Consider the following 21,731-nt stretch of genomic DNA (forward strand, 5'->3'; position numbering starts at 1 on the left):
AAGAACTATGCAGTAATGCACATGTACCATCTTTTATTTGGGTGCCATGGCTAGGACAAAGGACAGAGTTGTTTGCTTCAGCAAAATTATCCCACAAGCTTCATGTTACTGAAGAGCTGCAGAGATTAGTCCATCATCGGAAACACTTTTGCTTGATCAAGGTCCTAACAGAAACATAAAGTCCAATATAACTGATATACTTAAAGGCATATAATGGTCTACTTTTTCTCCAATTTGGCACTTACCGGTCATGCTGGGATTACTGCTACCAGGTTTTTCAGCCAACATTGCTGGCTGGCTAAAAATTCAAGCAGTTTTCATCTGGCATGGGAGATTGCCAGATGGTCAAAGGATGGAATTTCCTATTTAAAACATCTGCCTTTTTTTTTTTAGTAATCGCATTTCACTTGTTTTTTTTTTCCTGAGAAATCAAGTTGACTTGGCAATGATTCCAGTAACCCTCCAACTTCCCATCATTTTTCAGAAGTAATCGAACGTTCAGAATATAAACCTTTCCCACCTCTCTCCCCAATCTCTTGCCCCTTAAAAGATTTTCTGCTCCAGAGTGCACACAGTAGACACAAGCAGGAATCCTGGTTGAGGATGGAGAATTCTGTCACTTTTGTCACTCTCTTTGATCACCCAAAAGAAGTACAGGTAGTCCTTGATTTATGGCCACAATTAAGTCCAAAATTTCAGTTGCTAAGTGAGACATTGGTTAAACGAGCTTTGCTCCATTTTACAATCTTTCTTGTCACAGTTAAGTGAACCACTGCAGTTATTTATTAATTTATTTAATTAGTTTAACATTAAGTTTTCTTAAATTAGTTTGCCACCTATCTCGCTGCAAGACAACCTCTTCACCCAAGCCTTTCCTGGTATAAATGCTGGAAAAACATTCCTCCTTCTTTTATAGTTTATTTAATATCATTTATATTGATTCAATGGCTGCTCCATGGCTGGTCGGCCTGCATTCTCAGGTAAAAAGCTGGACTTACTTTTGCTGTAGGACATGACCATGCACAAAGCTGCCAGTAGACTAGCAGCCATTTCACTACAGCTGGAATTTTAGTTCATATTCATTCTGTGATATGTGACTTCGGTGAAACTTCCATATAACAATAACAAAAAAGTCATAAAATACAAATCCAATTACAGAAAGTGCAAGATGCTCATATGTTTACAGGATATCTCATTTTATGACTTCAATGTACCTCGTGATTTTTATTTTTCTAGTTTCAAGGTTCACTGGTTTTGCTAATAACCTGGCCTTCAACTACATGGAAAAATTGTCTCTATAATATTAAGCAAGACTGAGTATGGCTTTAGGTATACTGTGATTATTTTATTATTTTAACCATGTCTATAAGCTCTGGAGCACAATTTTCTTTTAATTCTTGGTTGTGTACCGCATCAAAGACTTTCAAATGTCACTTTCAAAGTCCTGGTCGGTAATGTCAGAAAAGCTATCTTAAAAAATAACAAACAAGTCCAAATGGTAGCAATTAGAGAAACATGAATGTTCTCATTACATAGCAAATGAATTGGCAGCTGCTTAGACAAAGGGACATTGTTGTTTCATACATTCTGCACAAACTACGCTACGGACATTTTTAAATAAGCCATATTTGAAAGAACTCTTATCAGACTAGGAATGGAAATAAATTACTCCTTTCTATTTTTTCCCCCTTGAGCCCATTGAAACAACAATTTACTCATACTGTCAAGATTCGAACTAGTCAGATTCTATAGGCATATATGTCTATTTATGGGAAATGGAGTTAAGTATGATACAAAAAACACCGATATATTAACATTTTCCAGACAGGAACACTTTAATATAATCAGTATTTTATTTATTTATTACATTTATATGCCCACTATCTCAAACACATGAATTATTGTACAAAATATTAGTTATGATTGGTAAATTAATAAATTAAAGATTTCTTCCCTACTAATTGCCACCTTCAGTTGGACTTCCAAGGCGTTTTGAAGATAATCATACATGTAAGATTTATGGGTGAACAAGGTTCAATAAGAACCCAATCTCAGGTCTGTGATTTTTGCAACAGCTTTATTACATATGAAGAGGAATATTTTCATTGGATACTTTCTCCAATCCCAAAGGTCCTTTTTCAAGTGGCAACATGGTCTTTCTGGTTTTTGTTTGAAGATGTTTCGCTTCTCATCCAAGAAGCTTCTTCAGGTTCTTCAGGGCTGGAGAAGTTTCTTGGATGAGAAGCAAAATGTTTTCAAAGAAAAACCAGAAAGTCCAGTTGCCTCTTGAAAAACCATCTTTGGGACAACCTTGACCTGGATCACTGAGAATCTCCATACTTTTTCCACTATTATTTATATGCTGCCCATCTTGTTGTCCAAGTCGATTCTGGGAATTTGAAAGTTTTGATGCAATACAACCATTACTCTTTAAAGTAGACTCAAAATGACAGCATTCATCCAATATGCCTCTGCAATTTGAATGAAGTTCATCCTGAGCACCTCTCCATTTAGGGAATGAAACAAGAAATACACTTAAACTTCAATGTAATGGTTTGTTTGTGATGAAGTTTCAGTTAAATCAGAATTTGGTGAAGCTCCATGAATTAATCCTTAAAAAAAACTTTTATTGTTTATCGATATATAAAATACAAAGAAAAATAAAAATAGGAAATTAAGGGAAGGAAAAAAAAGGGGGAAAGAAAATATGAGTATAGGGGAAGAAAGAAAAAGTGTTGAGTTTCGACTCTTTTTAGCACAGTACAAGATAACAACATTACATTCTCAACGTTTTACTTTTTCACAGTGTATAACTAGCCTTTTTTATAACAACGAAACTATCTAACTGGCAAAACCAAAGTCAAAATTTCATTTTCTTTCCTCATATGCTCATAATCAGAAGTGATATCCAAATAAAAAATATATATTTTCCTCTTTGAATAGAACAATCAATTTAACTATTACTGCTTTATCTTCCTTGCTGAAATACTATGTATTTCTATTTGCACTTCATAATCTTTACAAATTATCACTATTTATATTAACAAAATTCACTGTATTCTTTCAGATTCTTTAACTTTAAAGGAAAAAATTTTTTTCATCCATTTTAAAGCATTAAGCTTCTCTTTAAAACATTTCTAAAGTTAAAACATTCTAAAAAATCTTTTTTTTAACTACCTCTTAGCATACATACTTTAAAGTTCACTTTCAGACCAATAAAATTCCAACTAACTCCAATTAACTCATTAAAGTTAGATCATGCCCTCTAAATTAATCTCATAGAATAATTTTTTTTTCCTTCTTGAATACTTCCTTTTCAAAGCTCAAGATTTTTCTTTCGGCTAATATATCTTTTTCTTTAACTTTGTCTTTTCAAACACACTTTCAATAATATTTTACAACTTTTAGGAATTACTTAAACATTATACTGTATATAAAGGAAAAATACATTTTCAAACTTTAGATTAAAACTTTCTTTCAATTACACATATCAAACTGATGAAAATTCACCCTAAATTAATTCTAATTGTATCAATCACATGGACTCTTGAGAAACAATGTATTTTATTTGGAAGTGAGGTCTGAACTATCTATTTTTTATCAAAGTCACCTGGAAGTTTTACTGAATAGAAAGATTGGCTGTATCCTGAGGAAGCATAGACACTCCACCACTTATTATTATTGCATAGTGGAGGATGTTGCTTCAAAGGATTCTGAGAATTAAAAACTCTGTGCCTAATCCCTACCCAAGCTTAATTTCATTCCTTTAGTAACATATTTGGGCAAGTTTTACTTTATTTTGAGCTTACTGTTGGCCCAACCTTACTTAATTTTTCTTTTGATCTTTCACTTGTATTTAAAATTGTTACTTGATAGTACTTTTTCCACAAGTGAAGTGAATATAGGTCTCCAGGAGAAAAGTAAAAAGTTAACAGATGTTCATTTAACCACAAATGTTCAATTCATAAATATATATAGCCTTGTGAGCACACATTGGCATAATTCCTCTTATGGCAGTCAAATGCACACTTAATTTTCATAATCTGGCATCACACTACATGAAAAACTAAGCCTTTGCAGAAATGCCACATCATGAATTACACGCCTATAGTGTATGGGTGTGCAGGTGGTTATGCATACAGTATAATCCCAAAATGAAAGGCAAGGCTTCCAGGCAAACAAATATTTTACTGTTTTGGTGGATGGTGGGTGAATTGAGGAGGTGAAGCTGCACAAATGGAGAAAAGCAATACTGCATATTTCTGCCCAGGCCTTATGTTAGTACCAATCTTTGAATTATACTATCTTGCATTATGCCTTATTTTGAGAACACTGTACAGTTTCTATACATTTGTAATCCGGTTTTCTTTCTTTCTTTTTTCATTCATTCATTCTTTCAGTTCATAGCCAGACAAACTAACTTGAATCAAGAAACTCCCCACATGTAAGTGCCATAGTACTGAGAATTAGCTCTTCACTGCCTCAGCCAGGCACACAATAACTATTTTATTCCAAACTGTAATACAGTTACCAGTATGTTCAAGTTCATTTAATTAAACCAAGTCCAATCACACTCCTGTGGGCTTTAAACTGTGCATAGCCATTTAGATATTATATAGATGTATATCTTCTAAGTACTGGGGACTACACAGAGCTTCATGTTTTTTTATCAGTTACGGGTGCCAGCCTGTTAACTGTTTATCTCTTGCCAGTTTTACAAGCCTTTGAACTATTGGTTGTGCTATGTTAATGTCCATATTGCCTCGTCGGTGCCAAAGTACTCCTTGATGAAGCAAAACAGCCCACTTTCTCAAATAAATAGGATTTAACATCTCACTCTACTTGCCAACAGAAAGCCACGTTATAATGGCTGGTTCTAAAAAAATATGCTCACTTAAAGTTTTAAATGGATTGCTGCGATAGGCAAGCATACAAATACATCTATGAGCCCTCAGATGATAGAGCTCTGTATCTTCCCTGATCACCCAAACCAGCAACATGGCATTCTTTACCCCAATCTTACTATTGAAGTTCTATTCCAGCCTTCCCACTTTCAGAAACCTCTAGATGTGCGTGACTGTCATCATCTGCAGCAGTGGTGAAATGCTACTGGTTCGGCCGAACTGGTAGTAAAAAAAAAAGCTCTGATGATCAGCCGAGGAGAAAAAAGAGAAAAGCACAGGATCGGCTTTCCCACCAGCCCCTGTGCTTTTCTGTTTTTTATTCCCTCAGCTGATTGGCGCGGCAGAGCCTCAGCTGGTGTTTGGAAAGATGCGCGCAGGTGGGCATTAGCTGCGCATGTGCCCAATCACTGAACTGGTAGGGAAACTGATAGAATCCCACCACTGATCTGCAGCCAATGGTAGTATTCAATACATGTAGCAAGTACAGGTTTGAAAAGGCTGTTGGATGCCATTGGTCACCCTCGGCTTAACATCAACCTTCAGAGCAGCTCTATTTGAAAGCTTTGCTAAGGACATATCTGCAACGAACCATAAATATATTACTGGAAATAGCAAGGGGAATTCAATAATCTTGAGTTTGTTTGTTGGTAAATAAGCCCTCTCTCTCCCAAGCCTATCAGGAACTGAGTTTCCCATAGCATGTCCACAAGGGGCCACTGAAAACACATTGAACCCTCTATAACCGTATTGGTGAACCTATGTCACGCGTGCCGGAAGTGGCATGCAGAGCCATTTCCCCTGGCACACGAGAGGTTGCCCGAAAGAGCCCCACTGTGCATGCGTGCTGCCGCCTGATAGCTGATTGTCGGGTATCTGGTGTGCGTGCACAGGGGATGGAGGGGGGTGCGTGGGAGACACGTGCGCATGCGCAGGGATGTGCTGCAGCGAGGGGGGAAAGCATGCACATGTGCAGACACGCTGCACACAAGGGAGTTGCACGTGCACGCACAAAGATGCATGGCGTGCAAGGGGGACATGTGCAGACGCGCTGTATGTGAGGGAGTCGCACGCGCAGACGCACGGCGCCCAAGGGAGAATTGCACACGCATGTGCAGATGCGTGGCATGTGCAGGGAGCCATGCATTCATGCGCAGGGGGCGTGGGGGCCCCAGCACGCATTGCTTTCTGGGTGCTGGCACATGAGCGTGCGTAAGTGAGCTCATACATAATTATCGGCACGGGAGCCGAAAAAGGTTAGCCACCGCCGCTCTATAAGATTTCCCAGACTCATTTTATAATTTCTTACGTTATAAAATACCTGGGAAATTCTGGTTTCTTTTATGTATGGCTATTACTATTATATCAGTACGATATGGTTTCTTTGAGCGTGGCTAAATACAGCAAAGAACTAGAAGACCTCCAAGGTGCCTTCCAACTTGGTTGTTCTGTTGGTAACAGCTACTGTCTGTAAAATTAGGCAGGCTGTGGACACCCACCAACGATCTCACCATTAACTGCAATGCGCTATTATGTGTTGTTCTGTTCTGCTTTGTTTTATTTTAGCATTTTAATTTTTTATTCTGGTCTGTGACCATAGTAGAAAGCTAAATTCCCCCAGCCAATGCCAGCAGAAAACCAGCAGCGCCTGGCACTAGGCATGGGGTGGAAAGAGGAAGCAGCGAGACCACTGCAGGTCTTCAAATGGGATGTGAATGTGGTAAATGGGTAGCTGTAAATAGATATGCATGCATATATTTTGGGCTGCATTGCAAGCACATACCCACCTTCAATTTTAAAGAGGTTTTTTTTTTAAATGAAACATCATAAAAAGATAAATCAGACCTTTAGATCAAATAGATCAACTTCACACTGTGCAGCTATAAAGACCTTCATTTGATTCAGAGACCGTTTATAAAATATACATAAATGTCCATTGTTCTTAAATCAGGCATCAAACTCATCCATGATTTAAGTATGAGTTGTTGAGCAAACACCTATGGCTTGATTCAGAATAATATGAAGCCATAAATCATGGTTTAAAAGACACAATGGTTATGTTCAGACATAATACTAGGCTGAAATAAAATAAACTACACTACTTCTTAGTGCAATCAGTTACAAAGAATATATATATGTAGTTATAGTGGCTTGTATTTAGGTTTAAAATGAAATCACAGGTTGGTCAGAAACTGGTGGCATCTTCTGTTCATTCTTTTCACTGTGGCAAGGTAGGTAGCAATTGGGAAATTGTTTTTACTTTTAGTACCTTGCTAAAGAATATTCACCAGCCTTTAAAAAGGAGTTATTGTAATGCTGTTTGTTGTTAGTGCTATTAATATGTTGATTGCATTCTGTTTCTTATATATAATCCAGCCTGAAAAAAAGAACATTCAAGGATAATACAGAAGTATTATTTTTTAAATAAATTAAAAGAAAAATACTGATTTGGAAGTATTTCATTGCATTGAACGCAAATTACTTTTATTCTTAAAAATTAGCTGATTCTGGTAAGTGATAGCTAATATTCTTCTCTCAATCCCCTCTAAAACAATTCTGTACAATTTCAAAATGATCCTAATTCAAGGGTCTTCAAACTTGGCAAGTTTAAGACTTGTGGATTTCAACTTCCAGACCCCCCCCCCCCCCCCCCCCCCCCCCCCCCCCCCCCCCCCCCCCCCCCCCCCCCCCCCCCCCCCCCCCCCCCCCCCCCCCCCCCCCCCCCCCCCCCCCCCCCCCCCCCCCCCCCCCCCCCCCCCCCCCCCCCCCCCCCCCCCCCCCCCCCCCCCCCCCCCCCCCCCCCCCCCCCCCCCCCCCCCCCCCCCCCCCCCCCCCCCCCCCCCCCCCCCCCCCCCCCCCCCCCCCCCCCCCCCCCCCCCCCCCCCCCCCCCCCATTCCTGAGCTAACATGACTGGAGGAGGAATTTTGGGAGTTGAAGTCCAAAAGTCTTAAAGCTGGCAAGTTTGAAGACCCCCATCCTAGTTCAATATAGGCTGAAAGATGGCTGTAGATGGTTAAATATTTTATTGTCAATGTAAAAGCAGGAAGCCTGTTTTGAACTTGAATAGATGGGTCAGGCTGACAGCTGAATCAGTAATCTAGTACCCTGGTATGTACATCTGTCATTCAAACTGCAAAGGCAGGCAAAAAAGAAACTTGTAGCACAGCTGAGGGACCTACTGTGGATTCTTTTATTATGTTTATTACAATTACATCTGTATTGTTTATTTATGGAACTAATTCTTCAACCTGTGGAAGAGATTATCACAAATGCAAGGATCTCAAATATGAGCTCATTTTTGGAATGCAGACATGGACGATTACATTTAGGTCAAGAGGATAATATTTCAGACCCAGAATTTTGAACTATATTCAAGACCTTGCAATCTGGACTACGAGCCCATTCATATAAATAGGACTTCTAGAATTTTTCTGCATAATCTTTCAAGGTTTGTAGTTAAGCAAAATTCAAGTGCTCTGTTTTCTAATGGTACCCACTCTTAACATTTGTTTTGAGATATCTATAAAGCACCTGTATACCTTCAATGAAAATAGAAAGTGTGATGAAAGTATGAAAGTGTGCCACAAATATCCAACTTTACACAACAATACTATCAGAACAAAAGAAAAGTAGCTACTCCAAATCGAAGAAATTAAACCAAAATAGATATAAACTCACATCTGGACCAAACATTATATTCTGGAAATATAGTTCATGCTCCCGACTGTACTAAAAATATTTAGCTTTAAAGTACAAGCTTTTAAAAGCCAGTTTGTTCAAAGTAAAATAAGTTTTAATATATTTTTGACATTTGTAATTTTTTTCTTTCTTGGTAGGGTCTGAAATGTATTTTTAAAAGACCATTCTTTCCTTTCATCAGGCACTTCTGTCATTCAGGCTTATTAAAATCTTACATCCAGCTGTTTTTAGAGCATTCAGACAAACAATTAAATTAAGGTACATGAATCTCAAAAACATTTTGACCTCCAGTAACCCTCCTCAGATCTTCCACTTCTTCCCAACAGTGACTGTTTGTGATGAAGTACATGCATAGGTATGTGCATGAGATTTGATTGAAACAACACAGTTGTCCAGTTTTCCGTACTTTTTAATTCACTTAAAAGGCAACAAGAAACAATTTCAGCCAAGCTTTGTCACAAAGTCAAGCAGTGTCACTTTATCTGTTTCAAGTCTTACTGTTTTGCATTCTTTTGTAAACATTTCCCGGTCCTGATAGCCTGATCCAAGCAAGCATTTTTCTGCTTTCTGACCTGTAGCCTCAAAGCGAGTGCTTACTGAGCATATCTTAGCCAATCAAGCTAACATACATGTGTACCCAACTTATGTGCACCCCCTTCTTTTCTTTTTTTTGCTACTAGAACTATTCCTATCTAGATTTAAGAACAGGGTTTAAAGAACTTAGTGACACATTTGCCATCTCTCTCAGTCATAAAGATTAGATACTGGCCTGGATCTTTGATATCTGTTTATTCTCTGACAAGTAAAGCTTTGGTGTTTGTTTCATCAGACTTCTGGCATACCTCTATGCCTTCTGTATTGGCTTGACAGATCCAAAACTGCCTTTCCTTTTTTGTGTTTCTTCTTTTTGATCCCATCCTCAAAAATTTCATAGAATTTCACCCTATTTAGGAATAATGAGCCTTCGGAAGGACAAAAACTGCTCAATCCATTTTAGGATCTATAGCGACTCTTTCTCTTTATTAAGATATATAAAGCACTTTCAACAGTTACAAGAACCAAATATTTTCTAACTACTCTTTTATATAGTATAGGTAGCATCATTATGCCCATGTCCATGCTTCTTCCCACAATTTTCTCTGATATTCACATGTTATATTTGCCCACTTTTACCAACTTTATATTTCCTGACCTCCCTTCCCATTGAACACTGTGTCCAATGAGAATCTCAAGAAATCTTGAGTTTCCAATTCCTTTATCAGAAAGCATAGCAGTAACACATTACGGTAGAGCAGAGGTGTCAAATTGTAGCCCGCAGGCCAGATGCGTCACACACTGGCCACACCCACCTGCAGTTTAGTGAAGGGGAAAAAATTATGATATGTCACATGACAACAATGTGACGCTGTGAGTTTGACACCCCTGCTATAGAGCTTATTCTGATGTGTGCAAGAATGCATTGATATATTTGTCCAGTGGAACATTAGGTTTATTAGGACATTTATAAAATACATTACATCACTAAAGACATTTTTATTCTACACAAACTTTAGTAATATCTGCCACAATTTAATTAATAATTGTATAGTCAATACTTTCCCACCTTCTGCTGTATGCACACAATTTTTCACACGTTTCTCCCTTTCCCTATATGTATATATACTCTATGTGCAATTCTTAGTATCCTTTCATTAGCATCAATGAATCTATCAGCTGTGTCCTCTTTCTGCTTCTTTACCCCACTGCTATACTAAATCCCTATCTCTTCAACAGAAAGAAACATTCTTTATTTTTCAGTTAGGCGTGCTCTTTTTCATAAGCAGCCTTGCCTATCCACTCTTCTTTCCTGAAAACCGTATTAAATACTTTAAAGTTTGAAGATCTGAATCCAGATACTTCAGTTTTACTACAGGGAATGGGTCCCCCCCCCCCAAAACTCATTTCTCTAAGGAAAAAATAAATAAATTCTGAAATTTATATTTTAGCCCAAAGCCTAAAATTAGTTCACTGGTGTGAATAAACATTTTTCCTTGTTTTATTTACAAGGAAAAAAAAACTCTCAAGCACTTCAGTCTGTAAGCGGATTAATCTTTAGTCTTTTTCAACCTCAGCAATTTTAAGATCTGTGGACTTCAAATCCCAGAAATGAGATTCACAAACACTAATCTAAGGTGCCTATGATTAATTCTGAGTATATTTGCATTTTTAATTTAAATTAAGATATGTGTATAATTAAATCTTCCTAAATGTTATATAGTCATGAATAAATTTATGATACATTTCATGCCCTTACAGTAATAAATTTACATATGGTAAGAAATCCAATCCTTATTGGGCTTAGTAATCTATGCGGCACACAATAGAATTAAAAATATTATTGGTGCTCAATTGTGTTACATTGATTTTGCTTTCTTTCCCCCAACATTTCTCAGAATGGTTTTTTTCTAGATTAAACTGGAAAAGTACAAACGTTTTGCTTCATATCTTTAATGTTTTTAACTTTCTGCTCCTATATAAATTAATAAGAAAAGGAACTCAAGCACAATAATAGAGCTAGGAAAGATAACAGGTTCTGATCTTGGGAAAAAATATTTTTTTTCTTTTTATGATCCTGTAACGGTAACCCCTTGCTTCAAGGTGGGATTTGAGTGACTTGAAGGAGCTGAGCATTTACTGGCTGAATGCCTTTCCTGATGCCTACATGGTGTTCACAGCAGATATTTTCTCTGCACCTTGATAAAACATTTGTCACTGCCTAGGATTGAACTCTGAACCTTCTGAATGGGAGGTGAGCATCTTTACCACTAGGCCACTGCACAGCTCATTTGGAAAATATTTAGAAATAAATCAATTTAAGCAGAATTAACAGGCATTAGGCAGAGGTGAGGAAAGATGGGATAACGAAGGAGACTTACCGTATTTATCGGCGTATAACACGCACTTTTTTCCCCCTGAAAATAGGGGCAAATGATGTATGCGTGTTATACGCCGATATAATGTTAAGCCTTCGGTGAATGCTGCTGGGATCGGGGATCAAGGACACAAATGAAAGAAGGGGAGGGAGGAAGCAACCGAAGCCTGTCCTTCTCTCTGGGTCAGCTCTCTCAGTTGCTCTCTCGCTCCTCCACCAGCACAGGAAGAAACTGCTTCAAAGAAGCGGGGGCTTTCCTGTCGCCTCTCCCCCACCCCCCACCCCGTCCGCCCGCCCGCCCGCCCGCAGTGCTCGTTCTGCCTGCCTGCCTGCCTTCGTTAATGGTTGAATCGGAACAGCTTCGGCTGAGTAAAAGAGGCGAATAGTTATTATTCTCAGCCGAAGCTGCTCCCAAACAACCAGAAACTAAGGCAGGCAGGCAGAATTTTTTAAATTTTTTTCCTGAAATTTCCCCCTTAAAATGAAGATGCGTGTTATACGCCAGTGCGTGTTATACGCCGATAAATACGTAAATAGCCAGTATTCCTTTTTATACAGGCAATCTCAAATGGCTCTCCATAAGACAACTAGTCTAAAAAAACTGTAATGATTATATATTCTTCCTGTCATGTTTTGCTCTTTACTGTATAGTAATATACAATTGCCACAAGCACCAAGTAACTTCCAGAGAACCCTATAAATGGCATAAAGACATTATCAGGCTCCTAATATTCAGAGATATATACTACTGAATATGAAACACCATTACTGATAAAAGACACAGTGGATTCAGAAAGTATTCAGACTCCCTTCACTTTTGTCAACTTCGTTATGCTGCAGCCTGATTCTACAGTTGTTGAAATTCATTTTCCCCTTCATTAATCTACACTCAATACCCCATAATGACAAGGTGAAAACAGAATTTTAGAAATGTCTGTAAATTTATTAAAAAGAAAAACTTGAAATATCACATTGGCATAAGTATTCAGACCCTTCATTCAGTACTTTGTTGAAGCACCTTTGGCAGCAATTAAAGTCTTTTTGGGTCTGACGTGACAAGCTTTGCATATCTGGCTTGGGGCATTTTCTGGCATTTTTCTTGCAAATCCTCTCAAGCTCAAATAGATTGGATGGCCACTGTCGGTGGACAGCCATTTTCAGGTTCCCCCAGAAATATTCAATAGGGTTCAAGTCAGGGCTCTCGCTGGGCCACTCTAGGACATTCACAGAGTTGTCCCTAAGCCACTCCTGTTTTGTCTTGGTTGTGTGCTTAGGATTGTTTTTGTGCTGGAAAATGTACCTTTGGTCCAGTCGGAGGTCCTGAGTGCTGTGGAATAGGTTTTCATTGAGGATATCCCTGTACTTTCCTCCATTCAGCTTTCTCTCAACCCTGACCAGTCTCCCACTCCCTGCTGCTGAAAAACAGCTCCACAGCATGATGCTGCCACCACCATGCTTCACTATTGAAATTATATTGGGCAGGTGACGTTTCCTTCAGACATAACATTTAGAATTGAGGCCAAACACTTCAATCTTGGTTTCATCAGATCAGACCAGATCTTGTTCCTCACAGTCTGAGAGTCCTTCAGGTGCTTTCATGTGTTTTGCACTGAGGAGAGGCTTCTGTCTAGCCACTCTGCCATAAAGCCCAGATTAGTGGAGGGCTGCAGTGATAATTGTCCTTTTGGTACTCTGTCCAATCTCCACACAGGATCTCTGGAGCTCAATCAGAGTGACCATTGGGTTCTGGGTCACCTGTCTTACTAAGGCCCCTCTCTCCTGATTGCTCAGTTCAGTGCAGCAGCAATTTTATTGTAGCCTTCCCCAGATCTGGGCCTTGCAATAATCCTGTTTCTGAGCTCTGCAGTCAGTTCCTTTGACATCATGGCTTTTTCTCTGGTACAGTATGCATTGTCAGCTGTGAGCTCTTTTATAGAGAGGTATGTGCCTTTCCAAATCATGTCCAATCAATTTAATTTACCACAGGTGGACTCCAATCAAGATGTGGAAACCTATCTGAGGTCAATTCCAAGTGTTGTTGCGAAGGCTCTGAATATTTATGCCAATGTGATATCTTAGTTTTTTCTTTATAATAAATGTACAGACGTTTCTAAAAACTTTGTCATTATGGGGTACTGAGTGAAGATTATTGGTAAAAAAATGAATTTCAACAACGGTAGAATCGGGCTGCAGCATAACAAAATTGACAAAGTGAAGGGGGTCTGAATGCACTGTATGTCCATGGATAGTATAGTATGCAAGAATTACTTGATGTGTTGAGCTGAAAGAAGATATAGTGGAGAGAGCTTAGCAGAGAGAGACTTTATGTAATTCTGGCTTTTTAGGAGACATTTGTTGCTACCAGATATCAACTTAATTTCAAGTGGCACTTTCTGGTTTTAAGCTGTTCAGTACAAAAGAAACTTGAAAATAGCTGGATGTGATAACAGTGGGTAGCAATGCAGCTTAATTATTCTGGCAGCAGGTTTCTACATAGGTAAGATCATCAACATAGAAACAAGAGAAAGAAATTAGTAAGGTTTCAACAGTGTTGCTGGATAATGTTAGAGCAGCGTACACAAGTAGAAGCAGAGTAGTTGCATGCCTTTGCAAGTGTGTTTGCTTTCTGTTGGCACTGCTGCACACAGAAGCTAATTTTTTGGCCTTGCCTGACAGAATTTTTACCATTCTGTAAAATTATCAAATAAGAAACCTTTATATTTAATGTTGATATTTAATATCTGGAATGTTATTTTTTCCATAAAATTTATAGCAACTAGATTATTTTTCTAACATTTATATGTGAAAAATATTTTAAGCCATACATAAAACTATGTTATCCATACAGTGATTCTTTTTAACAGCCAAACTAGAACCAATTGAAACAACAACTATTTTGTTCTTTGTTAGAAACCACAGCTAAGTAAATAGCCTATTCCATAGCAAGCTTTTGGTGGGAGGGGGCAATTGGAAAACATAAAACAGGCTGTTATCAAAGATTGAGATTGTTAAGCCTAAGTGACAAGAGAGGCATTTGATAAAGGCATTTTTATTATTCAACATGAGTCTAAAGGAAACTTCTGTGTACAAAAGTTATCTCATTTTGTTCTGTACCTGTAAGCCTTGTTTGGTTCACTGCAGATGATCAGTCAAGTATCTAAATGTAAAGCTGGATGATGCAATCTGTACACAGTACCAAGAAACAAAAGTGAAAATGCTGTAAGCTCTAAAGCAGGGATGTCAAAGTCAAGGCCCATGGGCCAGATCCAGCCCACGGAGTGCTTAGATATGGCCCATGGGGCTGCCCTGGAAACAGGAAAGGACCGGACCGCTATGCCTCTGCCAGCGAAAACGGAGCTCAGGAGGGCCATTTTTGGCCGCAATGGCCTCCTGCAGCCCTCTGCAGTGAAAATGGAGTTTGGGAAGATCATGCATGGTCCCCTGAGCTTTGTTTTCACTGGCAGAGGGGTAGCAAAACAAACTAAAAACAAAACAAATGGAAAAATGTTTCCCCTTTTGCATTTGAACATGCAAGAACGGACAGGAAAGGAAAAAGGGAAAGAGGAAAGACAAAGAAAAAGAAAGATGGGAAGAGAACAAGGAAGGAAAAACAAGGAAAGAGGGGAAAGAAGAAGAAAGGAGAAGGAAGAGAGAAGGAAAAAGAAGAAAGAAGGAAGGAAGCATGATTGGTTATAATGAGAGTCAGGGAGGGTCTGAGGGAAGTCCTGCACTTGGCCACCACAGGTGCCCCCGACACAAGTGACATCGAACTGGCCACGCCCACCCTGGCCACGTCCACCCCAGCCCCCCAAGGTCAAACACAAACCTGATGCAGCCCTCAATGAAATTGAGTTTGACACCCCTGCTCTAAAGTGAAGGAAAAACAGATGACCTATCCAGAACCCTCATCCCTGAACTCCAGAAATAACTTCTTAGGAATAAAAAGGAGCTTAAAAGAAAAATGGAACTCAAAATCTTGCCACGTATGTTTAAGAATGCCAAGCACACCCCTTTGGATGCCAAAATTTTCCCCATTAAAAAACACACTTTTTGGAAAAGCCAGGAGGAAGTAGCTAACAAAGATTAAGTATGGTCAGTTTTATAAGCAGCCATTAAGTTTAGTGATAAATATTTCAGAATTAGGATCCTCAAATTTAAAGAGATAGCACTGGCCAATTTCAAAAATATGATTTTGCACTTAAAATCTAATTCAATAAACCCCAATCTAGAAACTCAACCAGCACTCAGGAGCTAGCAGCAGATAAGTCAAGGCTCAGATAGACAATTTGTTTTTATTATAGATACAAGTAGACCAAATAATGTCAAATATCAGTAACTGAAGAATCTTGCAATCCAGCCTACTCTAATGTAACAGCCCCAAAGTTTGGACTCTCCATTTCTTACTCTCACTTTTATGTGGTCACCAACGTCTTTGCTAGACATTATCAGCCTTGGATAAGATGGACACCTGCATCATATTTTGAGAATACTCTTATCTGGTCTTTTGTTCTTTGTTTCTGGCCTTGGCAGTTTTAATGTTCACAAACATAAAACTTTCTTTCCAACCAAATTACTTTCCCTGGTGTCCTACTTATTGTTTACTTATTGTTCAAGTACAGCAAAGTTATGGTTTGCAAGTTTTGTGACTTTACTTTTACTCCAATGGTAGCTTAATTCATACAAATGTTAATTCTTCTGAGAATACAGTCATGCTATTGATTTTTCTTCAAAAAAATAAAACTTCCCCATTCAAATATTTTCCAGGATCTGACATTAAAGAAGTTGATTCTGACAAAAAAAAAGCATTGTTGGTCTTTTCAGACAAAAAAGTCAATCTTATTCTTAAAAATTATGAAGATATACATGCCATTTTATTTATATCAATTATGTATTTCAGGCTTATATATATACCAAAAGTGTGCACGTACTTAATTATTTCGTTTTCTATGCTGTTCCAATTAACTAAATGCTGACTAACTTACAATTCCTATAATGTGTATACCGGTAGTTGCTAGCAAAAATGTAGGCAACGTTGGTCAATTGTCAAAATGAACAGTAGTTAACAAAATCTTTCTACAAAGTTGAATGTGCTCTTTAGTGCGGTGTTTCACTATTTCAAAATAAAAATATTAATTTCAATGGGTTCAGTGTTACCTTTTTTTTAACTGCAAAGTTGTTAATAGTGCATAAAAAAGACAACTGTCTCATTAGGTTAATTAATTAGGAGACAGTTCCACAGTTGAATTTGTCTCCTCTAACCTCTATTCAACAATACTTTCAATAGCCACTGGCTCCTCTAAGCAGCTGTCTGAACATTAGAAAATAAAGATAATGTACTTTTGCAAAGCCAGGGAAGGTTATTTAAAATGACAACTATAAATATCTAAATACTTCCAGCTAGATTTCCAACTAGTACTTTCAACTTTGGGAAAGATTAAGAAACAGACATAACCTGAAACTGTTGAAATCAAGTCAATATGTAGAAGAATAGAGTCAGTCTTCGACTTACAACAGGTCGTTTAGTGACCTTCAAAGTTGTAATGCTAAAAAAAGTGACTTATGACCATTTTTCACATTTGCAATGGTTCCCCATGGGCACGTGATCAAAATTCAGACACTTAGCAACTGAGTCATACTTATGACAGTTGCAGTGACCCAGGATCTCCTTTTGTGATTTTCTGGCAAGCAAAGTCAATGGGAAAGCCAGATTCACTTCACAACCGTATTACTTACTTAACAGCTGCAGTGATTCACTTAACAACTTTGGCAAGAAAGGTTGGGAAATGGGGCAAAACTCACTTAACAATTTGTCTTGCTTAGCCACATAAATTTTGGACTCAATTGTGGTCATAAATCAAGGACTACCTGCATGGGGAAAAAAATCTCCCTAGTTTTCCATATCTATACAACAAAAATATCTATCTATATATCTATAGAGGAGAACCCACAGTTCACTATAAACAACCTGCTGAGAATTTTAGGTGATACTGGATTAGTTGTCTATAGGTTGACACCATTGTTTATTCAACCATAGTTTCCAACTTTGTCACAAAAATAATAATCTAAAATGTGCAAAAGGAAGCCTATGGAACTTAAATTTGTGGAACCAAAAGGTTGGAATGGTGAAACGAAAACTGAAATGTTTAGTCACAATTGCATTTGATATATTTGGAGATAAGGACACCTTGCCAACCATGAAAGCCTAGGGCTTCCTCTAATAGGTTTTGGAACTATATAGCAGTCAGTAACCCAGGAAATATTGTATAGGGGGAAGGATGAATGGATTCAATTAAACATCTCCTACCAGCTAATATCATCAGGAAAGAAACTGATGCTGAAAAGAGGTTGTTATTTTTCAACAAGACAATGATTAGAAGTGTACTTTGAAATCAACTATGAAGAACCACAGAAAAGAAATATTTTGGAACGGCCTTCACATCCCTCATGTCAACCCTGAAGCTGGCCTGGCTGAAGCCATCTTGGAGCTTCAGTATTGCCACACACTGGGGCTGAGGGATAGGGAAGGGGAATTAGAGATAACTGGAGTTGTGAAGTCAAAATAAAATACTTTCTCTTGGGAACCAAGGATGTTCTCACACCTGGCCGGAGGAAGGAGTGATATCACCAGATCAGCGGGTGCTGCCTTGATTGGGCCATGTGACTGATTGTTGGGATTGGGGGGGGGGAACTTTCACTTTTAATTGGGTGAAAACCAAGGGACCCTTCAGAGTCAGTTTTCACCAGATATGTGCCAGTATGATATTTCCAATAAAGCTATTCCTTGAGGAATCTACCTTCCTCGGAGTTTTGCTTGCAATCAATCTATTACTTGGAACCCTGACACCTTGGACATGCTTTTTATTGAAAATTGGTGGAGAGAACTCCAACCTACAGAAGTGAAAGAGGTTTTTGCGAGGAAGACAGTGAAAATTCCAAAAACAAAATAAAGTCTTGGCCAACTCTAGAACCAGTTGGAGCTGTTATTTCTGCCAAAGGAAGTATTACAAAGTGTTGACTGAGCATTCAAATGTTTGCACCTGCTGTACTCACTTGATTTTTATTCTGATTCTGTAAACAAGTGCACTTAAATACTAAATACATATTCATACAATATGTGAAGAAAGATGTACAGGCATTCTGTGTTTTATTGCACTTCAAAGTTATTGCATTTTTTTTTTTACAAGACCTTCCACCAGCACTTGCTGCATGCTCAGAAGATGAACAGCATTTTTTGCAATAAAGTATTTTAACTGAGGTACATACATTGTTTTTTTTAGACATAATGCTTTTTCATATTTCAAAGACTACAGTATAAGTATAAACAGAAATTTGGTATTTATTAGCAAACCGAAAAATTCATGTAACTAGTTCTATTGCGATATTTGTTTTATTGTGATGGTCTGAATAGAATCTACAGTATCTCTTAGATATACCGGCAGGTTTAACTTTCTACTACTGAAAGGTTCTGTTAATTGAAAAGGAGGTTTGACTAGCAAGGCTAAACTTTTGAATGAAACGGTAAACTGATGTATGTAATTCATCTTTACACTGATGAACTGCGGTGAAATATTGTTAGCAATCCTCAACATATATTTAAATGTACTTTTCGTTGGTTAATATATTCACAACATAAAATAATATATCCAAACACCTCATTCTGCAAAACAAAATTTAAAATTTTAAAATAAAATTTGGAAAAATATAAAATTTGCAGATTTTTAAAAAATTATGTATTTCCAGATGCTCAAATATAAATATTTTATTTTAAATATCTTTTTATAATGGTTGGGCAAATTTGTAAATATTTAACAGCTAAAGGGATTTTTTTGGTCTAATACTTCTATATGGTTTGATCCTGTTCCAGTGTTTAATGAAAAGAGTTTTTTTTTCCAGGAAAACAATAAAAAAGGAAAAATAAATATATTGTTCCCTCCTGAAATTACTAGACTTCTTTCAAATAACCAAAAGTGACAAAATAGTATATGAACATCCATATTTTATTGAATTCTGTTAGATTACATAATAATTACTTTTTAAAAACTAAAAATTTAATATTTTTAATTAAACCAGTATATATATTTTTTCTATATACATTTCTGAGATTGTGGACAAAATAACATTTTCTTCATCAGTGCTAAACAGTTACAGTATTATAAAACAAAGTACTTATCTACTTTATATTGTATACATGTGGACATATACACACACAACTCCAAACTGTAATTAGTGTAACACTATGGAGAAAGGTTTTTTTTGAACCCAATGAATACTGTTGCCCTAATTAAGAACTAGGAAAGCCGCTCTTATATGCTAAGATTGTAGTGCAGTGAATAGTGTTTCCTAAGGTTAATTAGAAAGAACAAGTAACATGGCAGGATAGTCATTTCCAGTTCAGCAAATACAATTATTTCCTGAAGTATTTGTTAGTTGTTGTAGGAGTGGCATTAGAGCCATTTTTCCAATCAACTATGATAAGTGCACATCATAACTATGGTGTGAGTTCTCCTTTCATCAGCACAATGGAATAATCGACCAATTATCATTATTACACAATAAAAATAATTATTAGAAAGAAGAAAAGCCAGTTATGACAGAATCTGACCCACTAACAATCCAGTTTAGTAGGATTTTATTTAAATAAAAAAGCTTGTGAAACATGTCACGAGATAAATTTACTCTTATGAAATCCCAAGGAAACCAGTAAATAAAGCATATGGCCAGTGAGCTATTCTGATAATAAATATTTCAAGGCAGGAACACATTATTCAGATTGGAGTGAGAGCATGATATCATTTCCTAAAAAAACAATAGTATAACCATTTTTTCCTGCAATTCTGATTTCTGAAATCCCCAACCCATTTTTGTTTATTGGTAGTGACTTCCTGTAGAGATAAGATTTTTTTTTTTAATGTATGGCTTCAAGAATCTGATTATCTAACACCACAAGCTATACAATTAAGATTCTTATTCCATAACTCCAGTGTATATGTGCAGTTTACTTTGGCTTCTGTCTTGCAAGGAATCTGAACAGGCCAAATTGCCATTGGGAAAAAAAACACCAACATTTTATTCTCAGATGTTATATTTTCAGAAATAAAGACTACATATAAATTTCCACAGTCACAAACATCCTGAAGTAGAAAATGATACTATCAATAAGAGCACAGCAATTTAATACCAACAATATCCTAGTTTTGGCCATTTCTGAAGGTTTTCAAACATAATTAAATATATACAAGTCTATTGAAAACTATCTTTGTTTTTCCAAGAACCAGTCTGCCTATGAAATAAATGGTTGTTTTTGATGTCTGAAACACTGATTTGTTCAAATAATGCCAATAGTCTACCATCAACAATTGACTTGTTTACATTAGACAAGGAAAATCTTGGTTTCTAGACTACATGTCTAGATGTCATGACTGCAGGGGTACATGTGACACACAAGCACACACACACACACACACCGCTTTTGTGGGCTATGAGCAAGATCCTTTTCGTTTGCTTTTTCAGGGGTTTGGGGGTTTTTTGATGACAAAATTATTGCCTTAAACCTTGTAGAGCTGAAGGCTCATTCCATCCCTTAATGCCTCCTCCCAAAATTGAATGTTGGTTCCATCAATTTTGAAGGATAGCCCTTGCCATGCCATACAACACCTGGCTGAGAAAAAGTGTGCACTCCTGACCTGCAGGCTAGTCCATCCATATTATCCCCTGGGGTCATTCATCCTACATGGTTATTTGTCATCGCCTGTGTCTCTGAAGACAGAGAGGTAAAATAACCTGTTACATCATGTGGGGGATAGCAACAGAGGGACTGCTGCTGCATTCTTTTTGTCAGCCTGGAAGCTCTTACATATGTAGTCATAAAGACCACTGCATCCATTCATTTCTCAAGTTAAAAATATTTCAGCCTAGATACTCAGTTATTCCTTCATTGTGACCCTAGAACCATCCACACCACTGATTATTCAATCTGAATTCCCAGCTATAGGTCGCAATTTCACTGCAGCAACTGTACTACAAATTTATCAGACTTTACTTGATACATTAACCGTCTTCATATACCTAGTTTAAAGTTTGTCTCACTCAGTTTCACTCACCTGCACATTGCCTTCCATTCAATGCATTATTGAAATGTGCCAAAAATACATTGAAGGAAACTCTACTTTCACTTGCTATTTTTCTGATATCAAAGGATAAGGAAAGAGAGAAGACAATT

General features: G+C 37.5%; 1 protein-coding gene across 4 annotated transcripts in view; it reads right to left on the reverse strand.

The window, feature by feature from the left end:
- LOC113411241 (SAM and SH3 domain-containing protein 1) overlaps nt 1–21,731 on the reverse strand; it is a 583,123-nt gene that overhangs the window by 116,666 nt on the left and 444,726 nt on the right. The gene's annotated exons all lie outside the window — the stretch shown is intronic.

This window comes from Notechis scutatus, chromosome 1 (genome assembly GCF_049901735.1).
Source record: "Notechis scutatus isolate UNSWTSFEM ecotype Mainland chromosome 1, rNotScu1.2, whole genome shotgun sequence".
Classification (NCBI taxonomy): Eukaryota; Metazoa; Chordata; class Lepidosauria; order Squamata; family Elapidae; genus Notechis; species Notechis scutatus.